Genomic DNA, 25,514 nt, shown 5'->3' with positions numbered 1-25,514 from the left:
TAATGTCTTAAGAATTAAGGAATGTGAGAACTATTTAAGATATTACCAGGGTAAGTTTGACATATGAGTAATCCAATTTTTCTTGGCCAGTTTTATCATCATTACTCAAACAAATAAAAATAATCACAGGACCATCAGTGTATATAGGTGACTAAGTCCAGAATATCAGAGGTCTCTTAGTCAGCTTTGCACGCACATGAGGACACACACACACGTGTATGATGTGTATGGAGAGAAAGAAAAAAATGAGTGAATGAGAACAAACTTAATAAAAATTGAACTTCATAATGCCTGTAAGGAATTATTATTTACTGGTTATTAGCAAAACTGTTATATTTTATTCTTGTAACCCTCAGGCAGATGGTGCTTATCACACGTTTTAAGGGGGTCTTCTTAATTAAACATACCCATTTCAGTATTCTATTTTATGTGGAGAAATAGAAATAGCCTAATTGTCAGGGAATTATTTTGCCTGAGAATAAATGAGAATAAAAGTTCATTAAAATCATACTATTTGTGTATTATAAATAACAATTTATAAAGAGTATCTTGTATAGACACAAGTATATTATATATAGCTAGTCTCAAAGACCGATGTGCTTTTTTAATTTTTTTTTTTTACAGATTTATCAACTTCACTATCTGAAAGATATTTGCTTTACCTATCCCATAGGTAGATCTCAGGGATGTTTTGCTTTCAATCAAATTTCAGTGCTTATGAAGATGGAGATTGTATCTGTTTTGTCCATTATCTCATATCTAGCATTTAGCTCGGTGTCTGGCATATATTAGGGGCTCAATAAACATTAACTGAAGGACTGATGATTACTTTTCAAAACGTTATTTACCCATAGAGAAGTATTTGTACATGCATTTTTTAAAAAGGGTTTTACCATATAAATCAATGCATACTTATTTATCGTTACTCACTTTGATGCTGAAATGTAATGTCCACTCTATAGTCATCCATAAAATGGCATGTGGTCACCTGCAAAGAAAACTAGACAATGAAATAAGAGATAAGAGAATACCTAGTATTGATTATTGCTTACTCTTTGCTATGTAGTGTTATATTTTATCCTCACAGAACTATAGGGTAAGTATTATTATCCTCATTTTACAGATGAGAAAAGATACACTTTGTAAATCGTTCTGTTACCAGTCATTAATTGCCAGAGCTGTGATGTCAACCATTGTTCACTTCAGAGGCCACTATCATAATCACTCTGCTATACTGCCTCCAATTGAATTTTAATCCTGGTTCATCTAATTGCGTGTATACTCAGGGAAATTTTTTTTCTGAGGATCATTTCTCAAATATTGACTAATACTTGAGAGTCAGCTAAAGTCAGAGGATTTTATAGCTGGAAGGGACCTTATAGAATCTAACCCCAAAGGTGTTATGGATTAAAAATTTGAGAATATACATAAAGCTAAAAGGAAAAAGGAGTGAAAAATTGCCCATGATTCTACTCCAGCGATGGCCCAGCACTTGCCTACTGGCCCTCCCCTAGTCTGTTCATCTGATTAGGGAGCAATCCTTTCCTTCCTACTGAATGGACGCCTGTGACTCAGGGTTCAGGCCCAGTCAAAAGTAGGAGAGGACCCTGAGGGGCCATCTAGCTTCCTATTTCTGGGGCTCCACTCTGAGAGGACGTGGAGTCACATTGAGAAGTGGGAGATTGGTTTATAAACACCTTGTTCTGATAAGGTGGGGGCTGGGCACTGACACCTAGTAGAGATGGCGCTAGGGTTTTGGTTTGGCTGGGGGTGGGGATTCTCTTAGGCTATAAGGTCCTCTTGTTTTCTCCATGGCTCCTGTCCCTTTCTGTGACTCTGAGCAGCTACCTGCCCCTCTCTAAGCACCACTTTCCCCATCTGAAGTGAAACCATGGATTGGGTAGGGGGCATTTGGCTTTCTCTTCCCACAAGTGGCTCCAGGACCTCCATGACGGGGTCAGTCCTGGGTCTCCTCTTCCTGACCTGCTGGTGCCCAGATTACCAGTATTGCCCCTTCTGGAAATATCTTCCACGTGCCTTCTCTACAGAGAAAAAAAAAGCAAACAACACCACCAAAACAAACAAACAAACGCCTCACCTGCCTTTCAGTTTTTGAGAACAGCGCTGAGTTACTTCAGACCTCCGGCTCTGACTGCCCACTACTGCGAGGCTGTTGTTCCTTTTTAGAGGCTGGGGAACAACCAGGAATTAATCATTAGAAGTGATGAATCTGCAGACTTCTGACTCACCTCATCACATCAGGTGATTCTGGTTAAGGAAAGTGTTTGAGTGGTACAGTGGAAAGACTACAGTTGAATTAAGGATAAAGGTAAAAATCAGCATAGTAATACTAAAAAGCCTCTGGAAGTATGAAAAGAACACTGCCTCCCAGGCTCAACTGCTGATATGTTATTGGAGACAGGTTTTGAAACAGTGCTCCAGCTACTTCCTTATAAATTTTGGTTAAAGAACAAGTAGATAAGGAGAGAGGTAGCTCAGGAAATAAATTGCTAATAGTGCATCTGTAATGTGTACGTCTATGAAACACACCTAGCTGTTTAAATCATTTGGTGGATTCTTTGCTGAATAACATCCTCAAGAAAATTAGCTAAAACTAACAGACAAAAGACAGTGTGATTTTGATTAATTAGGGAAAGCAGTATAATGTGAAGTACCTGAATTCAGAGAAGACACGCATATAAGCTCAAATTCATGGACTTACATATGTTCTAGGAAGAGTTACTTACGTTCTTTGAGCCCCAATTTGTTCATTTGTCAAGTGGTAATATCAACTTTACAAATGTATTAGAATTAAGTGTGATAGTGTGTGAAAGCACACAGACATCAGAAAAATGTTATTAGGGATTTGTCTAGTTTTGTTGTGATTTAATATAACCTAATTGCTTTAAAATAAGGTGGGGGACACCTAAGTGGCTCAGTCGATTAAGTGTCCAACTCTTGATTTTAGCTCAGAACTTGATCTTAGGGTCCTGATTTTGAGCCCTGGGTTGGGCTCCACACTGGGTATAGATCCTACTTAAAAGAAACAAAATAAAGTCTGGGGCTCCAACTGTGAAGTCAAACAGTTCAAATCCTAGGTCTGTCACTAGTTGTGTGACTCTGGGAAAGTTACTTTTTGCTCTTAGTGTTTGTTTCCTTATTTGTAAAATGGAAATAGTAATAAGGTGTTCATAAGCCTTGTGTGAAGATTAAATAATGATGCATACAGTTTAATAAAGTGGTTGGACTTGTAAATGCTTTCTTTGTTGACTCAGGTTCCCAGAGAAGCAGATACTAAGAGGGGATTAGATGTGCTAGATGCTTACTGGGGAAAAGGCCTGTGAAGGATTAAAGAGAAGGGAGCAAGAGCAGGATGAAGTGCCTCCAGGCCTCAAGGCAGGTCAGACAACCTGTGAAGAAGAGCAGGAAAGGAGAAAGGGAGAGATGGAAAGAAAGTGAAAAGAATATCAAACTGCCACACCATTGGAGAAATGCTTCAGTGGGCCAATGGGGAATATGTGTCCCAAAATCATCTGTTAGAGGAATCCCATGCTTCCACAGTGCTCAATATAATGTTAGCTGTTAGTAAAAATAACTAGTAGTTGTCACATGCTAACATTCTGTGTTTAAATTTCAACTCTAGACGGTAACTGTTTGCCCCAACTTCTAAGAAAGGTACAGTCTCAGAGGCACATGTTCTCAGATGAACAACTTCTTGTATTTTGTAGTATTCTTTTGTTAGCCAGAGAGCAGCTAAGCAATCAAAAGTTCCAAATAACAGTTAGAAATAAAACATTACCTAAGCAACTGATGTTTTGACATGAGGTAAACAATATGCTATTTACATTTCTAAATTCAGGTAGCCAGTAAATACAAAATCCCCAAAACCTGTGTAATGTTAATGTCCATAGTTTAGACATTAGCCCAAATCTGAATATCCATTTTTCTTCCTTTCCAAAGATACTTCTTTGGTTAAAAAGATCGTGATATTATGCTTTACTAGGTCACCTCTACACTCTTTTGTTGTTCTTAATAAGCAACTCTAGACATCAGTCAATTCGGTGCTTTTCAAATGGCAGGTTAAAATCCATCAATTTGGGGACTACTAGCCTGCATTTTTACTTTAGATATAAAGTGGCTTTAGGACTTGAATATAAAATGTGTTTGTTACCGTAAATTAGAGTCGAATTTTAAAGCAAGAGATTTAGACTAACTTTCATACCCTCCATGAGGAAATGAAGATTAAAGAGGTATTTTAACTTGCCCAGATAACTCATGTCTTGAGCCAAAAGGTCTTAAGAATCTAAATTTAGGGCTCTTTTTCATCATACTTCCAAGAAAAGACTTACTGTTTGCTCTATGTAGGGGATATAATTACTCTATTTTCTAGTTGGTTAATATGGCCATCCTTTTCTGTCACTTACGTTATTCGCTTGCTAAGATTTACTGAAAAGGCTCTTCTCTGACCTTGACCATTCAGAGGTTGTACAGCTGAAGTTGTGTCTAGCAGTTAGCATCCATGCCCATATCACCTGAAATTACTTTCCATTTCCTTTTGGGGAACGCAGCTAATCCAACAGTGTAAGTCTGAAGTTTACCTAATTTAGACTGAGGAGTGATACGAGCTATTTTGAGGTGCATTCTACTGAAGAAGTCTTAGTTTTTACTAATACCAGTGAATATTATTTTTTATTTCATTGTCATGACATTCTTTACCCATGTTCCTTGTTTTTTTAGACTTCAGTTCACTAAATAATATTTTTAAATGGAAATTTGTTGTATAATCCAGGTGATGATTTATTCCTTTGTAATTTGGTAAAGCATCAGTTATTTCATTTTCTATTCATAACTGCTCTCAAAAATGCCTGTGGGCTATTTAGCTCCTCAGGGATGAACTCTGTCTGCTAATCACAGATTTGACTGGAAAAGAGTTTGGAGCTCTTTGTATATGGAGCCCCCCTTCCATGCCCTCTTCTTACGGGACGTTCTCTACCCTGGTATCAATGAGGCTGCCTAAGCTTATTCCTTTGATGAACTTTTATCTGATCATGACCTTTTTGGGACTTTATCATTTATTCCTCAGAAGTTCTCAAACTTTTAGTTTAGGAGGCTTTTACACTCTTAAAAATTACTATTGACCTCAAAGAGTTTTTATGTATGTAATTCTACTTACCTTTATTATATTATATTATATATATATTATTATATATATTATATTATAAATTAAAATTAACTTTTTAAAAAGTAATTCAAATAAATAAAGCCTTATGTGTTAACATATAGAGCATTTTTTAAAAATTGATAATATTTTCCCAAAGAAAGTTTTTGTGGAAGAGTGACATCATTCCATGTTTTTTGCATTGTCTTTAATGTCTGGCTTAAAGAAAAGAGCTGAATTCTCATATCTGCTATTCTATTCACACTGTTGTGATATGTTGTTTTGAGTTGAAGTAAGTGAACAAAATCCAACCTTATACAGACTTGCAGTTGGAAAAGAAAGGAATATTTTAGTGGCCTTTTCAGATAATTGTGGAATGTTTTTCTTTGATCCTATACCTAAATTTACTAAGTGGTGGTTTCTTAAAGTTGCATTACAATGTGATATCTGAAGCCCTATCACTGAACTTTTTGTAATCTGTAACTTTAAAATGTCCTTGGTCTGGGGCGCTTGGGTGGCTCAGTGGGTTAAGCCGCTGCCTTCGGCTCAGGTCATGATCTCGGGGTCCTGGGATCCAGTCCCGCATCGGGCTCTCTGCTTAGCAGGGAGCCTGCTTCCCTCTCTCTCTCTGCCTGCCTCTCCATCTACTTGTGATTTCTCTCTGTCAAATAAATAAATAAAATCTTAAAAAAAATAAAATAAAATAAATAAAATTAAAAAAAATAAATAAAATGTCCTTGGTCCATCTTGCATTTTTAATGACTCTTTTATAGTCATGTGATTTTTGTTATATAATGCACTGGCCATGTGCAAATAGTGATTCATTGAGGTAAGCTGATCTTCCAAATCTTAATGCATTTCATTATGTTATCAAAAAATCCTATTGATATTATCTGCAGTCTCATCAGGAAAATTTAAAAATACTAGGAATCTGTCCATCTCACAGTATGTGAATTTTCCAGACTTCTTACTTTTGCTTTAAAAACTCTAATTTCATCATTGGCAACAAATGCTATCTAAAGTTTTCCTTGAAGTGAGAGCTCAAATTGGTTAATTTTGAAAAAAATGTGTGGTGTACTCAAAGATTGATCTAATAACGTTACTAATTTTTACTGCCTCATTGAAGACATTGCTAAGTAAGCCTGGCTTTGCTTTTTATTGTAGCTGTGAAAAAATATGACAGTGGTAAGCAGGATAATGTACCCCCTGCCCCCAGATGCTTACATCCTGATCCCTGGAACCTGTGACTATGTTAGGTTATAGCACAATTTTACACTGAATTTAAGATGCTAATCAGTTTACCTTAAAATATTGAGATTATCCTGGATTATCCAAATCGGTCCAGTGTAATCACAATGGTTCTCAAAAGTGGAAGAAGGAGGCTGAAGAGGAATTCAGAGTAATCCAATATGAAAAGGACTCAACCCACAGAGCTAAATAGAAAATGAAGGAAGTGGGCCATGAGCCAAGGAATGAGAGCAGCTTCTAAAAGCTACAAATGCAAGGAAACAGTGCATCCTCTTCAGAGCTTCCCGAAAGGAATGCAACTTTCCTGACCATTGCCTTTTAGCCTGCTGAGACCCATTTTACGACTTCTAACCTAGAGAACTGTAAGATAATGTATTTCTGTGGTTTTCTGACAGTAAATTTGTGGGAAGCAATTATAACAGCAATAGAAAACATACAACTAACACAGTTTGCGGACTGCAGTCTGGGCCTGGGCATCATTGCTTTTGCATGATTAGTACAAATGTCAAACCTAGTGAATGGCATATGTCGTATTATTATGAAAACAGTTTTGAACTTTTGAATCCCATGAAAGAATACTGGGACTCCATCAAAAATCTGTGTACCACACTTTAGCATCACTTTAGCTTCTGTTTTGTGCTTCCTTTGTATACCACTTGATTTGGTACTAAGATGCAAAAATTAAGATGGCACAGTCTGATCTTACAAAGATTCAGTTTAAGGGCACCTGGGTGCCTCAGTCGGTTAAGCGTTGGACTCTTGGCTTCAGCTAGGCCATGATCTCATGGGTCATAGCATCCAGTGCACGCCCCCCCCACCCCCGCCACATACACACACCAGGGAGTCGGTTTAAAGATTCTCTCCCTCTGTTCCTCCCCCTCACTCATGCAAGCACACACATACTCGCCGGTACTTTCTCTCTCTCAAACAAAAAAAATTTTTTTTTTAAAGATTTTATTTATTTATTTAACAGAAAGAGATCACAAGTAGGCAGAGAGACAGGCAGAGAAAGAGGGAAGCAGGCTTCCCACTGAGCAGAGAGCTTGATGTAGGGCTTAATCCCAGAACCCTGGGACCATGACCTGAGCCGAAGGCAGAGGCTTTAACCCACTGAGCCACCCAGGTGCTCCTCTCAAACAAAATCTTAAAAAAGAGATTCACTTTAGTGGGTTGGGAGTTGTAAGCAAATCAGTGATTACAGATAGCACAGAATGACTGGTGCCCTAACTAGTACACTTAAGTGAAGTACAGAGTTTTCATGTGCTTTCAGTCTAACGGGAGATATTACAAAAATAATTACAAAATTCAAATTGCTGTTAAGGAAATATTCCCACGGACAGGATGAGGGAGAGATGTTTACTTTCTCACTAGCAGATTATGAGGGTTTTAGTTTCTCTACATCTTCCCCAATACTTGTTATTTTCTTTCTTTTGATTATAGCCATTCTAGTGAGTTGTGAAGTGGTATCTTTTGTGGTCTCAATTTACTTTTAGCTAATAATGGTGAGCATCATTTAACTTACTTACTGGCCATTTTTCTATCCTTGGAGAAATGTCTGTTCAAATCCTTTGCCTTTTTTAAATTAAATTACTTGTCATTTTATTGTTGAGCTATAATAGTTCTTTATACGTCCTGGGATACTATTCCCTTGTCAAATATTTGATTTGCAAACATTTTCTCCCATTCTACAGATTATTGTTTCACTTTATTGATGGTGTCCTTTGAAGCACAGAGTTTTAATTTTTATAAAATCCAATTTACCTGTTTTTTTTTTTCTTTTGTTGATTCTGCTTTTGGTGTTTTATTTAAGAAACTATTGCATAACCTAAGATCAAGGAGAGTTTTACCGGTGATTTCTTTTAAAAATTTTCTGTTCTTCAGTGCTTATATTTAGGTGTTTGGTCAATTTTGAGTTAATTTTTGTATACCTCGTGATCAAAGAGTCTGAAAGTTCTTTTGGATGTTGGTATTTAGTTGTCTCACCAACATTTCTTGAAAAGACTTACCTTTTCCTATTGAATTTTCTTGAAATTCTCATAAAAAGTCAACTGGACATGCAGGGGTTTAATACTGGACTATAAATTCTATTCCATTCATTATATGTCTCTCCTTAAGTCTTGATTATGAAGCTCTATGGTAAGCTTGGAAAATTGGGAAATGTGACTTCTCTTTGTTCTTTTTCAAGACTGTTTTTGCTATTCTGGGTCCCAGGCATTTCCATCTGAATTTTAAGACCAGTTTGTTAATTTTTGCAAAATAAGCAGCTGAGATTTTGATAGGGAATGCATTCATTCTGTACGTTGATTTAGGAGGTTTTGCCGCTTTAACATTATTCTATCTTTCAGTCCATAAGACATGGACTTTTCATTTATTTAGGTCTATGTCAAGTTTTTGAAATGAGGTTTTCTTGCACCCCTTTTGCTAAATTTTTCCAAACTATTTTATTCTACTTGATATTGTTGTAAATGAAATTGTTTTCCTAACTTTTTCAAATTCAGTTCACTTCAGTGCTAGCATAGAGAAAAAAAATTGATTTTTGTTTATTAATCTGATGTTTTACGAACTTTGTTAAATGCATTTAACTCCAGTATTTTGGATTTTTTTAAAAAGAATTTCTTAGAGTTTTGTACATATGAGATCATGTCATCTATAAATGAAAATATTTTTACTTCTTCCCTTCAAATTTGGGTGCCTTTTATTTAGTCTTGCCTAATGTACAGTGTTGAATAGAAGAGTTGAAAATGGACCTTTTGTCTTTTTCCTGATGTTAAGGGCAAAGCTTTCAGCCTTTTACCATTAAGTATGAGGTCAACTGTGGGTTCTATTCCTAATTTGTTGAGTGTTTTTCACCATGAAAGGGTATTACACCAGGTGCAATACCTCCCAAGGACAGCACAGTCTTTGAAGCTTAGAGATCACCCACTTGCCCTTACCCAGCTACTCCTTCTGCTCCCTGGCAGTTATATGGCCACTCTTATGCCTGGAGTGAGTGCACGGCTCTGTATCCTGGGGCCCTACCTCTTCTGTGTCCCCTCCCTTGGAGGCAACACTAGCCTCTACCCCCTTGTTCTGGGGCTCCTGGCTTTCATGCGTGACAACAGCCTTCCCTTCCTGGGCTGTGACTTCTTCACTGCAGGGACCGATCTCCCCCTGCTCCTGTTCTTCCTCTGTGGGTGAGGAAGCACACAAATCACCCTCCCACCCCCACTTCAGATTTCTCTTAAAGGACAGAGCACTCAATTTGAAAGGCTTCTTCTTCTTCTTTCTTTCTTTCTTTTTTTTTTTTAAGATTTTATTTTATTTATTTGACAGAGAGAGAGAGATCACAAGTAGACAGAGAGGCAGGCAGAGAGAGAGGGGGAAGCAGGCTCCCCACTGATCAGAGAGCCCGATGTGGGGCTCAGTCCCAGGACCCCCAGACCATGACCTGAGCTGAAGCAGAGGCTCAACCCATTGAGCCACCCAGCCTCCCTTGAAAGGCTTCTTTTTTTTTTTTTTTTTTTTTTTTTTTTTTTTTTTTTTTTTTTTTAAAGATTTTATTTATTTATTTGACAGAGCGAGATCACAGTAGGCAGAGAGGCAGGCAGGGAGAGAGAGAGAGGGAAGCAGGCTCCCTGCTGAGCAGAGAGCCGGATGCGGGACTCGATCCCAGGATCTTGAGATCATGACCTGAGCTGAAGGCAGCGGCTTAACCCACTGAGCCACCCAGGCGCCCCCTTGAAAGGCTTCTTGAAAGAGAATTTCTTTTGCAGGGTGTCCTTGGTGGGGGCAACCCCCTTGACTTCAGCACCCTGGCTAGGGGTTGCTGACTGGATGATGTCACCAGTGGCCCTGGCTAACTGCTCTGTTCACAGGGAGAGATTACCCTTCACCTGGGGTATAAGTCTCTTTTGCTTTTCACCTGGTCATTCTCCTGTCCTTTGGCCTTAGGTGGGGAACGCCTGCTGCCACCTTGGTGGTCACGTTGCCTCAGGGAGCCTTGGAGTTCTGGCTGCCCATGATGGGGGGTTCTGCTGGGGTGCCCACAGCCACTCTGGGCTCACCGTTACACAGAGAATAGTTCTGCCAGGTGAGCCTGGCCTCCAGAGGGGCGGAGCTTGTGCCGGAGGAGGAGAGGACTGGGGAAGGTGGGAAATGAGCAGCACCCGCTCTGGATACCCACGCCAACCCACTAACTGTGCCTCCCACCAATCCACTCTGCGTCAGAATGCCCTATACGCTGCTTTCTGTGTATCCCATAATACGTGACATGTTGTGTTTTGACTATCATTCAGTAAAATTTTTTAAAATTCCTTGTGATTTCTTTTTTGTCTTCTTTAGAAGTGTATTCTTTAACTTCTAAATATTGAGGATTTTGCAGATTTCTTTCATTTACTGATTTCTAATTATGTTCTCTTTTTTTCCCCAAAAAGATTTTATTTATTTATTTAACAGACAGAGATCACAAGTAGGTAGAGAGGCAGGCAGAGAGAGAGGGGGAAGCAGGCTCCATGCTGAGCCTAGAGCCCTATGCGGGGCTGGATCCTAGGACCTTGGGATCATGACCTGAGCTGAAGGCAGAGGCTTAACCCACTGAGCCACCCAGGCTCCCCTCTAATTATGTTGTACTCATAGAATATACTTCTTATGGTCCTATTTAAAATATATTTAGACTTATTTTATGACCTGGTATATGGTCTATTTTAGAAAATAGTTTTTGACATCTGAAAGAAAATATGTATTGTGCCATCTGGCTGAGTGACTATATAAGAGTAATGTTGAGTAGGTGAACAATATTTTCTAATATTCTTGCTGATTTTCTGTTCTATCAATTTTTGATAGGAGACTATTCAAATATCCAACTCTACTTGCTAAATGGGTTATTATTTTTTTCAGTTATGTCATTTTTTGCTTCACTGATTTTGATGCTTTGTTTTAGGTGCATATACATTCATAAGCATTAAATTTTTTTCTGATGTACTGACCCTTTGATCATTTTGAAATATACTATTTTTCTCAAATACCATTTTTTTACAAATTTATATATTCTTCTTAAGTAGGCTCCAGGCCCAACATGGGGCTCAAATTCATGACCCTGAAATTAAGAGTTGCATGTTCTACCAACTAGCCAACCTGGTGCCCTTCAAATACTATTTTTTAAAGCCTATTTTGTTTAATATAAGTGCAGAAACTCTAGCTATAATAAAGCTACTGTTTGCATGGAATTCCTTTTTCAGTTCTTTTATTTTGAATCTGTTTTTTGTCGTTGAATGTAAGATACATCTTTGTAGACGACACATGGTAGGATGTTGCTTTTTTATCTACTTTGATGATTTATTTCTTATTTTAATTTTAATTTTTAAGTTATTTTTTATTTATTTGAGAGAATATGAGAGAGAGCATGAGAGAGAGAGATAGAGAGAGAGCAAGAGTGCACAAGCAGGGGGTGAGGGGTAGAGGGAGAAGCAGACTCTGCTTCTCTCTGCTAAGCAGGGAGCCTGATGGAGGTCTTGATCCCAGTATGCTGAGATCATGACCTGAGCTGAAGGCAGATGCTTATGTGACTTAGCCACCCAGGGACCCTAATTTTAATTTTTTTTTAAGTTTTTTATTTTTCAGTAATGTCTACATCAAACATGGGGCTCAAACTCACAACCCTGAGATGAAGAGTCACATGCTGTACAGGCTGAACAAGCCAGGCCCCTCTTACATTGATAATTTCTGCCTTTTGATTTAGGTGTTTAGACCATTCATATTTAATATACTTATTAGTATGGTTTGTTGTACATTTTCCATTTTGCTATATTTTTAATGATTCCTGTGTTTTTTCTTTGAGGCTTATTTTATTTTATTTATTTATTTTTAGATTTTTCAATTAATATGTAATGTGTTATTTGCCTCAGAAGTACAGGTCTGTGAATCATCAGGCTTACACATTTCACAACATTCACCATAGCACATACCCTCCCCAATGTCCGTAATTCAGCTACCCTATCCCTCCTCCCCCATCCCCCAGCAGCTCTCAATTTGTTTCATGGGATTCAGAGTCTCTTATGGTTTGTCACCCTCCTAATCCCATCTTGTTTCATTTTTTCCTTCCCTACCTCCATGACTGCCTGCCTTGCCTCTCAAATTCTTCATATCAGAGAGATTATATGATAATTGGCTTTTTCTGATTGACTGATTTCACTTAGCATAATACTCTCTGGTTCTATCCACGTCATTGCAAGTGACATGATTTCATTTTTTTGGATGGCTACATTATATTCCATTGTTGTATATATACCTCATCTTCTTTATCCATTCATCTGTTGATGGACATCTAGGTTCTTTCCATAATTTGGCTATTGTGAACATTGCTGCTATAAACATTCAGGTGCATGTGTCCCTTCAGATCACTACATTTGTGTCTTTAGGGTAAATACCCAGTAGTGCGATTGCTGGGTAGTAGGGTACCTCTATTTTCAACTTTTTGAGGAACCTTCATACTGTTTTTCAGAGTGGCTGCACCAGCTTGCATTCCCACTAACAGTGTATGAGGGTTCCCTTTCTCTGCATCCTCGCCAGCATCTGTCATTTCTTGACTTGTTAATTTTAGCCCTTCCTGACTGGTGTGGGGTGGTATCTCACTGTGGTTTTGATTTGTATTTCTCTTATGCTGAGTGATATTGAGCACTTTTTCATGTGTCTGTTGGCCCTTTGGATGTCTTCTTTGCAGAAATGTTTGTTCATGTCTTCTGTCCACTCCTTTTTTTAAATTTTTTTTTTAAGATTTTATTTATTTATTTGACAGACGGAGATCACAAGTAGGCATAGAAGCAGGCAGAGAGAGGAGGATGCAGGCTCCCTGCTGAGCAGAGAGCTGGATATGGGGCTGGATCCCAGGACCCTGGGATCATGAGCTGAGCCAAGAGCAAAGGCTTTAACCCACTGAGCCACCCAGGCGCCCCCTTCTGCCCATTTCTTGATTGGATTATTTGTTCTTTGGGTGTTGAGTTTGATGAAATCTTTATAGATTTTGGATACTAGCCCTTTATCTGATATGTCATTTGCATATATCTTCTCCCATTCTGTCAATTGTCTTTTGGTTTTGTTGGCTCTTTCCTTCACTGTGCAAAACCTCTTTATTTTGATGAAGTCCCAATAGTTCATTTTTGCCTTTGTTTCCCTTGCCTTTGGCGATGTTTCTAGGAAGAAGTTGCTGCAGCTGAGGTCAAAGAGGTTGCTGCCTGTGTTCAAGGATTTTGACAGATTCCTGACTCACATTGAGGTCTCTCATCCATTTTCAGTCTACGTTTGTGTGTGGTGTAAGGAAATGGTCCAATTTCATTCTTCTGCATGTGGCTGTCCAATTTTCCCAACACCATTTGTTAAAGAAAACTATCTTTTTTCCATTGAAGATTCTTTCCTGCTTTGTCCAAGATTAGTTGACCATAGAGTTGAGGGTCTATTTTTGGACTCTCTATTCTTTTTGATTGATCTGTGTGTCTGTTGTTATGTCAGTACCATACTGTTTTGATGATGACTGCTTTGTCATAGAGCTTGAAGTCTGGAATTGTGATGCCACCAACTTTGGCTTTCTTTTTCAACATTCCTCTGGCTATTTGGGTTTTTTTCTGATTTCATATAAATTTTAGGATTATTTGTTCCATTTCTTAGAAAAAAATTGATGGTAATTGATAGGGTTACATGAAATGTATAGATTGCTTTAGGTAGCATAGACATTTTCACAATATTTGTTCTTCCAGTCCATGAGCATGGAACACTCTTCTATTTGTTTTTGTCTTCCTCATTTTCTTTGATGTGTACTTTATAGTTTTCTGAGTACAGATTCTTTGCCTCTTTGATTAGGTTTATTCCTAGGTATCTTATGGTTTTGGGAGCAATTATAAATGGGATCAACTCCTTAATTTCTCTCTCTTCTTTCTTGCTGTTGGTGTATAGAAATGCAACTGATTTCTGGGCATTGATTTTATATCCTGACACTTTACTGAATTCCTGTATGAGATCTAGCAGTTTTAGAGTAGAGTCTCTTGAGTTTTCCACATAAAGTATCATATCATCTGCAAAGGGTAAGAGTTTGCCAATTTGGATGCCTTTAATTTCTTTTTGTTGTCTGTTTGCTGAGGCTAGTACTTCTAGTACTTTTAGTACTATGTTGAATAGCAGTGGTGATAGTTGACATCCCTGCCATGTTCCTGACCTTAAGGGAAAAGCTCTCAGATTTTCCCCATTAAGGATGATATTCACTGTGGGTTTTTCATAGATGGCTTTGATGATACTGAGGTGTGTACCCTCTATGCCTAAACTCTGAAGAGTTTTGATCAAAAAAGGATGGTGTACTTTGTCATATGGTTCTAGTTCTTTATTTTATTAATGTATTGTATCACATTGATTGATTTATGGATGTTGAACCAATCTTGCAGCTCAGGAATAAAACCCAGTTTGTCATGGTGAATAATCTTTTGAATGTACTGTTGGATCCTATTGGCTAGTATTTTTGTAAGAATTTTTGCATCCATGTTCATCAGGGATATTGGTCTGTAATTCTCCTTTTTGATGGGATCTTTGTCTGGTTTTGGGTTCAAGGTAATTCTGGCCTCATAAAATGAGTTTGAAAGTTTTCCTTTCATCTCTATTTTTTGGGACAGTTTCAAGAGAATAGGTATTAATTCTTCTTTAAATGTTTGGTAGAATTCCCCTGGGAAGCCGTCTGGCCCTGGGCTATTTTTTGTTGGGAGGTGTTTGATGACTGGTTCAATCTCCTTACTGGTTATGTGTTCAGGTTTTCTATTTCTTTCTTGTTCAGTTTTGGTAGGTTATATATCTCTAGGAATGCATCCATTTCTTCCAGATTGTCAAATATGCTGGCATATAGTTGCTCATAATATGTTCTTATAATTGTTTGTATTTCTTTGGTGTTGGTTTTGATCATTTCTCTTTCCTTCATGATTTTATTAATTTGGGGCCTTTTTCTTTTCTTTTTGATAAGACTGGCCAGGAGTTTATCAATCTTATTAATTCTTTAAATAAACCAGCTCCTAGTTTCGTTGATTTGTTCTACTGTTCCTTTGGTTTCTTTTCTTTCTTTTTTTTTTTTTATTAATTTATTTGACAGAGAGAGATCACAAGTAAGCAGGGAGGTGGGCAGAGAGAGAGGGGGAAGCAGGCTTCCCACTGAGCAGAGAGCCCGATGCGGGGCTTGATCCCAGGACCTGGGGATCGTGACCTGAGCCGAAGGCAGAGGCTTAACCCACTGAGCCACCTAGGCGTCCCTGTTCATTGGGTTTCTATTTCATTGATTTCTGCTCTGATCTTTTATTATTTCTTCTCCTGCTGGGTTTACGCTTTCTTTGCTCTTCTTTCTCCAGCTCCTTTAGGTGCAGGGTTAGGTTGTGTACTTGAGACCATTCTTGTTTCTTGAGAAGGGTTTGTATTGCTGTATACTTTCCTCTCAGGACCTCCTTTGCTCTGTCCCGGAGATTTTGAACAGCTGTGTTTTCATTTTCATTTGTTTCTATGAATTTTTAAATTTCTTCCTTATTTTCCTGGTTGACCCATTCATTCTTTAGCAGGATGCTCTTTAGTCTCCCTGTATTTGCGTTCTTTCCAACTTTCCTCTTGTAATTGAGTTCTAGTTTCAAAGCACTATTGGCTGAAAATATGCAGGGAATTATCCCAGTCTTTTGGTACTGGTTGAGACCTGCTTTGTGACCTAGGATGTGATCTGTTCTGGATTATGTTCCTTGTGCACTACAGAAAAATATACATTCTGTTGTTCTGGGATGGAATTTTCTAAATATATCTGTGATGTCCATCTGGTCCAGTGTGTCATTTAAAGCCTTTATTTCCTTGTTGATCTTTGGCTTAGATGATCTGTCCATTTTAGTGAGGGGGGGGAGTGTTAAAGTCCCTTACTACTATTGTGTTATCATCAGCGTGTTTCTTTGATTTTGTAATTAATTGGTTTATATAATTGGCTGCTCCCATGTTAGGGGCATAGCGATTTAAAATATTTAGATTTTCTTGTTGGACAGACACTTTAAGTATGATATAGTGTCCCTCTTCATCTCTTATTATAGTCATTGTCTTAAAATCTAATTTATCTGATAAAAGAATTACCACCACTGCTTTCGTTTGATGACCATTAGCATGGTAAATGGTTTTCCACCACCTCCTTTTAAATCCGGAGGTGTCTTTAGGTCTAAAATGAGTTTCTTATAGACAGCATATCGATGTATTTTTTTTTTTTAAATCCATTTTGGTACCCTGTGTCTTTGGATTGGGGGATTTAGCCCATTTACATTTAGGGTAACTATTGAAAAATATGAATTTAGTGCCATTGTATTGCCTGTAAGGTGACTGTTACTCTATATTAATAATCTCTGGTCTGTTACTTATAGGTTTTCTCTTTGCTTAGAGGACCCCTTTCAATATTTCCTGTAGGATTGCTTTGGTGTTTGCTAATTCTTTTAGTTTTTCTTTGTCCTGGAAGCTTTTTATCTCTTCTTCTATTTTCAGTGACAGTATAGCTGGATATCGTATTCTTGGCTGCATGTTTTTCTCTTTTAGTGCTCAGAATATATCATGCCAGTCCTTTCTGGCCGGCCAGGTCTGTGTGGATAGGTCCGCTGCCAATCTAATATTTCTACAGATCTCTTGTTCCGAGCTGCTTTCAGGATTTTCTCTTTGTCACTGAGACTTGTAAGGTTTACTATTAGATGACAGAGTTGGGACCTATTTTTATTGATTTTGTGAGGGGGATTCTCTGTGCCTCCTGGATTTTTTTTTTTAAGATTTTATTTATTTATTTGACAGACAGAGATCATGGGTGGGCAGAGAGGCAGGCAGAGAGAGAGAGGAGAAAGCATCCTCCCTGTGGAGCAGAGAGCCCAATGTGGGGCCTGATCCCAGGACCCCTGGGATCATGACCTGAGCCAAAGGCAGAGGCCTCAAACCACTGAGCCACCCAGGTGCCCCATGCCTGCTGGATTTTGATGCTTGTTCCTTTGCCAAATTAGGAAAATTCTCTGCTATAATTCACTCCAATTTATCTCCTGCCCCCTTCTCTCTCTCTCTTCTTCCTCTGGGATCCCAATTATTCTAATATTGTTTTGTCTTATGGTATCACTTATCTCTCGAATTCTCCCCTCTTGGTCCAGTAGTTGTTTTTCTCTCTTTTACTCAGCTTCTTAATTCTCCATCATTTGGCCTTCTATATCACTAATTTTCTCTTTTGCCTCATTTATCCTAGCAGTAAGATCCTCCATTTATTTTACAGCTTTTTTGATTTCAACTTGGTTAGATTTTAGTTTTCTTTATTTCTCCAGAAAGGGATTTCATTTCTCCATAAAGGGATTCTGTAGTATCTTCCATGCCTTGTCAAGCCAGTTAGCATCTTGATAATCATCATTCTGAATGCCAGTTCTGACATCTTACTAATGTCCATATTGATTAGGTCCCTAGCTGTCGGTATTGCGTCTTGTTCTTTTTGTGTGTGTTTGGTGAAAAACTCACTTTCATTTTATCCAGATAAGAACAGATGAGTGAGAGAACAAAATACTAAAAAGGTAGCATTGACCCCAGAAAAATATACACTAACCAAATCAGAGGAAACCCAGAACTGGGGGGAGAAAAAGGGGAAAGAAGAAAAAAAAATACATAATATATTAATATTATATATATTATATGTATAAAAAATTTTATACACACACACACACACACATACACATATATAGGACTAGTGAATAGAACAGACACATACACTTGATTTTGGGTGTATTTTTGTCTTAGATGAAACTACCTCCCAAAATCTTAAAGAAAGAAAAACTTATTTATATATACAAAAATAAGGTTCAACACAATGAAGGGATGGAAAAGATTGTAAAGATGAAAATTTAAAAAGATTCTTAAAAAGTAATTGATAAGATAAGAAGTTGGTTAAAAAAAAAAAAAGAGGAAAGAATGTGATCAGGCTGGGGACTAGAACAAAGCCAAGTTCTAGATTTAGGGTATATTTTGATTTATTAGAAGAAACTGTGTCCCAAAATTTTAAAGAAAAAGAAAACCTATATGGATCAAAAAAAGTAAGGTTAAATACAATATAGGGATAAAATAGGACTATAACAATGAAAATTTTAAAAGATTTTTTAGAAAAAATTATTGATAAGATTAAATAGTTAAAAATATTAAATAGGAGAGGAAAAATTTTAAAAATAGAATATTAGAAAAAAAATGTTTTTAATTAACTTGAAAAACTAAAGGATCATGTGAAAAATCCATGAATTCTGTGTGCTGTATTCCTCTAGCTCTGGAGTTCTGCAGTTCTCCTTGACTGGTGAACTTGGTCTTGGCTGATGTTCTTGCTGATCTTCTGGGGGAGGGGCCTGTTGAAGTGATTCTCAAATGTTTTTGCCTGAGGTGGAATTACACTGCCTTTGTCTGGGGCTAGCCTAAGTAATCTTTTCTGTTTTGCTCTCCGTAGCTTTTGTTCCTTGAATGCTTTACTTTCTGCTTTCGTGGATGCTAATGAAAATGGTGGCATCCCAATCTTGGGCCTCATAGGAGCCAAGAGCTCATGGTCCCCCTCCCCAATGTGCCCTCAGAGAAAAGCAGTCAATCCCTCTCATCTTCCTGGTCTCCAGCCGCACTCTGAGCTCACTCAACCTGTGCCTGAGTTTCTATTTCTGGCGCATAGTCCCCTTTGGAATCTCCAAACCCAGCAGATTCCTGCAGTATGCTCCTCCACCACTCATCCCAATGGAAGAAGGACGGGGTCTCTCTGGATCTGCCACTTGTGGGGTTCCTGCTCAAAGAGCAGTGGTCTGACTGTCCCTGGATCACAGTTTAAGGTAACCCCAAGCTCTGCGCCCCCTCCTTGGCTCTGTCTCTACAGCTTGCTTCCCCACTCCGATACCTGGGAGCTCTGCCACACTCAGGCAGCATTGGTCTTTCTGTGACCCTGGGCTTATTTTATTTTTTAAAGATACATTTATTTTAGAGTGATAGGGGGAGCGCAAGTGTGTGATTGCTGGGGGCAGAGGCAGAGGTAAAGAGAGACAGAACCCTAAGCAGACTCCGTGCTGGGAGCAGAGCTGCAATCAGGGCTCAATCCCAGGATCCTGAAATCACGACCTGAGCCAAATCCAAGAATTGGATGCTCAGTGAACTAGTCCCCCCAGGTACCCTGTAGCCCATTTTATTTTATTTTGAATTGGATTATAACTGATACAGAGTGCTAGTGTCAGGTGTATAACATAGTGATTTGATAAGTCTATAAATTATGTTATGCTCCCCGTAAGTGTAGTTTTCATCTGTCACCATGCAGTGCTGTTACAGTACCATCGACTATATTTCTTTTACTGTACCTTTTATTTCTCTGACTTACCCATAGCTAAAAACCTGTATCTCCCACTCCCCTTCACCCATTTTGTTCATCCCTCCACCTTCTCCCCTCTGGCAGCCATCATTTTATTCTGTATATTTATAGGTCTGATTGCATATTCATCTTTTATTATTGTTTATTCATTCATTTGGTTTTTTTTTAGATTGCACATATAACTGAAATCATATGGCATTAGTCTTTCTCTGTCTTACTTATTTCACTTAGCATTATAGGTCCATTGTTGTCGCAAAGAGCAAGATCTCATCTTTTTTTATGACTAAGTGATATTCCACTGTGTGTGTGTGTGTGTGTGTGTGTGTGTGTATGTATATACCACATCTTCTTTATCCATTCATCTATCAATGGACACTTGGGCTGCTTCCATATCTTGGCTATTGTAAATAATGACGCAGTAAACAGGGGTGCATATATATTTTCAAATTAGTGTTACCATTTTCTTTGGATAAAAACCCAGGAGTGGAGTTATTGGATCATACTGTTTTTCTATTTTAAGTTTTTAGAGGAACCTCATACTGTCTCCCACGTGGCTGTATCAATTTACATTCCCACCAACAATGTCCAAGATTCCTTTTTCTCCGTATCTTTGCCAACCCTTGTTATTTCTTGTCTTTTTGATTTTAGCCATTCTGACTAATGATACCTCATTATGATTTTGTGGTTTTTGATTTACATGTTTTGATGATGAGTAATGTTGAGCATCTTTTCATGGGTCTGTTAGCCATCTGTATGTCTTTGGAAAAATATCTTCTCAGAACTTCTGCCCATTTTTAATTGGATTATTTGACTTTTTTGGTGCCGAGTTATATGAATTCTTTACGTATTTTGGATATTAACCCTTTGTCAAATATATCATTGGCAAATATCTTCTTTCATCCAGTAGGTTGCCTTTTTGTTTTGTTGATGTTTTCTTTCACCGTACAAAAGCTTTTTTTGATATAGTCCCAATAGTTTAATTTTGCTTTTGTTCCCCCTGCCTTAGGAGATACAGCCAGAGAAGTATTGCTAAGGCCAATGTCAAAGAAATCACTGCCTATGGTTTTTTTTTTTTTTTTAGACGTTTTATGGTTTCAAGTCTCACATTTAGATCTTTAATCCATCTGGAGTTTATTTTTGTATGTGGTGTTAGAAATGGTCCAGTTTCATTCTTTTACATGTTGCCCTCCAGTTTTCCCAGCACCATTTGTTGAAGAGACTGTCTTTTCTCTATTGTATATTCTTGCCTTCTCTGCCATAGATTAATTGGCCATATAATTGAGGGTATATTTCTGGGCTCTCTGTTCTGTTCTATTGATAAATGTGTCTATATTTGTGCTAGTACCATACTGTTTTGATTATGGCTTTGTAATATACCTTGAAATCCGGAATTTTGCTATTTCTAGTTTTGTTCTTCTTTCTCAAGATTGCTTTGGCCACTCAGAGTCTTTTGTGGTCCCATACAAATTTTAGTATTATTTGTTCTAGTTCTGTGAAAAATGCTGTTAGTATTTTGATAGACCTTGCATTAAATCTGTAGGTCATTTTGAAAAGTATGGACATTTTAACATTGTTAATCTTCTAATCCATAAGCATGTGATATCTTTTTCTTCAATTTCTTCATGTTTTATAATTTTCAGAGTACAGGTCTTTTACCTCCTTGGTTTTGGTATGTTTAGGTTTTTTGTTTTGTTTTGTTTTGCTTTTGGATTTTTGGTGGGATTATAAATGGAATGTAAATGTAATAGGTACGTTTATCTTAAATTTCTTTCTGTTACTTTATTATTAGTGTATACAAATGCATCTGATTTCTGAGTATTAATTTTATAACATCCTACTTCACGGAATTAATTTATTACTTCTAAGTTTTTTTGGAAGTGATTTCTGTCTTTTTAATTTCTTTCTTCTACCTTGGCTGTCTTCTTTTGTATTAAAGAAATCAAATGCACATTTTTATTTTTAGTATAACTTTACATTTTAATTAATTTCTTCATGTTTGCTCTAGACAATATAATGTACATCTTAATTTATCACAACCAACTTAATACCAACCAGTTCCTACCAACTTAATTTTGATAAAATATAGAAACTTTATTTCAATATAGTTCAATTCCTTCCTCATCTTTTCTGCTGTTATTGTCATATGTATTAACATATTCCATGTTATAAACTGAACAATGTATTGTTATAATTTTTAATGCAATCAATGAAAATAAGTATAATACTTTTAGCTTTGTGGGGTTTTTTTTGGAAGTACTATGTCTAGCATGGGGATTGAACTCACAACCCTGAGACCAAGGGTCACATGGTCTACTAGCTGAGCCTCCCAGGCAATCTTTTATAGTAACCCACATATTTACCATTTTTGGACCTCTTCATTTCCTACTCTGCACTTAAATTAACATGTGGTGTCATTTTCTTTAAGCTAAAAAGTTTCCTTCAGTATTTAATACAGGTCTCCTAGCAACAAAGTCTCAGTCTTTATTTCATCTTTAGTTTTAAAAGTGATGGCTTTATTTCATCTTCGATTTAAAGGATATCTATTCTTGCTATAGAATATATAGTGGGCAATTTTTTTTTCTGACCATTTAGAATTTCTCAGTGACTGACTTCTGGCCTCCATTGTTTTATTGGTACTTTGTTGTATGGGATGAGTTAGTTTTGTAGCTTCTAAGATTTTCTGTTTGTCTTTGTAATTCAGTAGTTTGATTATGGTATGTCTAGATATTGATCTCTTTATAATTGTCCTTTGTGACTATCAAATTTCTTTGATAAGTAGATTAATTTGCTTCAAATTGGTATGTTTTTGTCCTTTATTTCTTCATGTATTTTTTCTATCCCTCTGTCTTCACTCCTGGGATACTCATTACATGTATGTACGTGTATGTATGTCAAACATCCAGAGGTAGTGACAGAGTTCAGGAGCAGGGAGGAGAGGGAAATGCAGGCTGCCCACTTAGCAGCCCACTTGGCAGGGAGCCCAATGCAGGGCCCTATCCCAGGACCTTGGGGAACATGACCTGAGCCGAAGGCAGACAGTTAACCAGCTGAACCACCCATCTTTTCTTCAGATTGGATAATTTCTATTTATCTATTTTAGATTCACTGATTCTTCCATCAGTTTATCTTGAATCTGCTGTCATTCGCTTCTAGCCAGTTTTCTTTCTTTCTTTCTTTCTTTTTTGTTAAAGATTTATTTAATTTAGAGAGAGAGAGCATGAGTCAGGGAGGGAGAGTGGAAGAGGGAGAGGGAGATTATCTCAAGCAAACTTGAGCATGGAAACTGATGCCACACAGAGCTTAATCCCATGACCCTGAGATTATGACCTGAGCAGAAATCAAGAATTGGATGCTTAACTGACAGAGCCACCCAAAGTTCCCCATCTCTAGTGAATTTTCTGATTGTACTTTTCAACTTCAAAATTCCATTTGATTTTTTTTTTAAATTTGTTTCCTTGTGGATAACCTCTTTTATTTATTGTTTCTTGCTTTCATTCTTTAAGTAAGATCACCTTTGGTTCTTTGAATATATTGGTAATAACTGCTTTGAAGTCTTTGTTTAAATCTAACATTTAGGGACACTCAAATGGTTTCCCCTATTTCTTTGCATGTTTCATAATTTCTTTTTGAAAACTGGCTATTTTAGATCACCTATTGTAGGAACTCTGGATTCTGATTTTTTTTTTTTCCCTCTTAAGGTTATTGCTTTGTTCATTTATTTGTTTCTTGGTTTAGTAATTTGCCTTACTAAGTACAGTGACAGCTGTCTCCCTTGTGATGTGTGGCACAGATAAAATCTGTTTTTTTGTTTTCATTTGGGTTGGTTTTCGAGTTTTAATATTTTGGTTTGTGTTTTGCATTTAGCTTTCTAGGACTTGCTCCTGTGTCTGTATATCTTAAATTATGAACTGATTGTTGGACCCTGCTTGTGTTTAAATACATAGAGTCATAAAGTATGACTGTCTGTCGTCTATCCATGGATCTCTGTAGAGAATGCATTTAAAGTTTACATAGTTTTCAGGTGTGTTCTGGCTTTCAGTCTCTGCTGACCTCTTTCACATTTGCTCTATGTATGTGATTATTTGGCCTCGGGAATATGTGAATAGCTTTGTTTCTCTCTGGTCTCCCTTGTACTTTCTCTCAACCTTAGCCAAGAATATGTCTGCCCCATTTATGACCATGACCTTGGACTAATGGAGCTGTTTGCTCTCCTTGCTTGCCAGTTTCTAAAATCATCACATCCTCTGAAACACTGTTAGACATGGGCATAACCTGCCCCTGAAGTTCAAGTTACCCCATCTTTGACCACAACAAAGATGTTTCCAGTCTTTTTTTTAATTTTTTTTTTTTTAGATTTTATTAATTCATTTGACTGAAAAAGAGATGAAGAGCATAAGCAAGGAGAGCAGCACCTAGAGGAAGAGGAAGAAGCAGGCTCCCCGATGCTGGGCTTGATCCCAGGACCCTGGGTTCATGACCTGAGCTGAAGACAGACACTTAGCCAGCTGAGCCACCCAGAGTCCCAGATGTTTAGTCTTAATGATCTTCCCCATCCTGGAAAAACCTCCATACTGACTGAATTGTGGTTGATGGTGATGAGAGAGGCCAGACCAGAATGTGACAGTGTCCTAGTGTTCTTATCTAAAAATTACAGTCTTTCAAATAAACATGCTTCTTGAATTGTTATATCCCTTTGGTCAATTTCTAGAGCACTGAAATGATTGTATCTGTCAATTTTGTCTGGCTCTTTAGTTTCGTTTTGGAAGAATATTTGCTGATTGCACTCAGCCATAACTGGAAGTCCTATTTCTGGTTTTGTATTATGTATACATTTTTTTTTCTTTTACTCCCTTACAGTGATGGAAAATTTACATGTTAATTGTGTTGTTTCTCTTTTTCTTGGAGTAAATTTTGTTTTAAATTGATTTCCAGTGTGGGGGAAAAAAAGGTTTTTTTCAGATGCCCAATGGTTCTTGACTGTACATTCCTGCTAGAAAAGAGAAATTTAAGCATGCTGGAAGTCAGCTAAAGGCCTGAATGAGGCCAGCTTTTCTTTGAGGACATCCTTACCCATATGGCGTTTCCTCATTTTCTAGACTGTTAATTCCTTTCTTCAGACACAGTACTTCTCCCATCTACTTATTTTTTTTCTCATAGTCATATATTTAGCTATGAACAAGTAAAAGACAAAGTACATAGCTGCTCCTACAAAAAGGTAAGAGAGGGAGATTCAGGATATTTTAGCTTCACTTCTCAGTCCCCACTTCTGTCAGGGGTATCAGGTCATTCCTTTGATTGCAGCACTCTCTGCACACCTTCTAGAGTTTGACTTTTCCTACTATCTTTCTTCCATGAATGCTCTTACTCTGTCATTTTCTGTAAATTTGTAGTAATGACTTTCTCAGTCTCTTCATCTCAATGGTTTACATCCTCTCCCCCAACCAACACATACCTTTATTATCTTTTAAGGCGGCCTCTTGGAGATGAGGGAAAATGCATGCTGATTGATCTTCCTAACCAAAAACATTGTCCATATTTTTTCAAAAATTTTTAACGTAAACTCTACCCCAGTGTGGACCTCAAACTCAGGACTCCAGGATTAAGAGTCCCATGCTAAACTGATGGAGCCAGCCAGGCAAGCCTTGTCCACATATTTTTAAACTGTTGCAATAGAATGCATACATGCTCTCTTGGGTCCTGTTTTCCCTTCACCATTTGAGCATTTTCTACATTGCCATAAGTCTTTATAAT

General features: G+C 37.6%; 1 protein-coding gene and 1 pseudogene across 4 annotated transcripts in view; one reads left to right on the top strand and one right to left on the bottom strand.

The window, feature by feature from the left end:
• The window catches only part of KIAA0825 (KIAA0825 ortholog), a 410,058-nt gene that overhangs the window by 1,943 nt on the left and 382,601 nt on the right, over positions 1 to 25,514 (top strand). The gene's annotated exons all lie outside the window — the stretch shown is intronic.
• On the bottom strand, positions 9,344 to 10,405 carry LOC131831176 (MARCKS-related protein-like; annotated as a pseudogene).

Source organism: Mustela lutreola, chromosome 5, assembly GCF_030435805.1.
Source record: "Mustela lutreola isolate mMusLut2 chromosome 5, mMusLut2.pri, whole genome shotgun sequence".
In the NCBI taxonomy this organism is placed as follows: Eukaryota; Metazoa; Chordata; class Mammalia; order Carnivora; family Mustelidae; genus Mustela; species Mustela lutreola.
The sequence above is the reverse complement of the archived record's forward strand: the minus strand, read 5'-3'. Positions and strand labels throughout refer to the sequence as shown.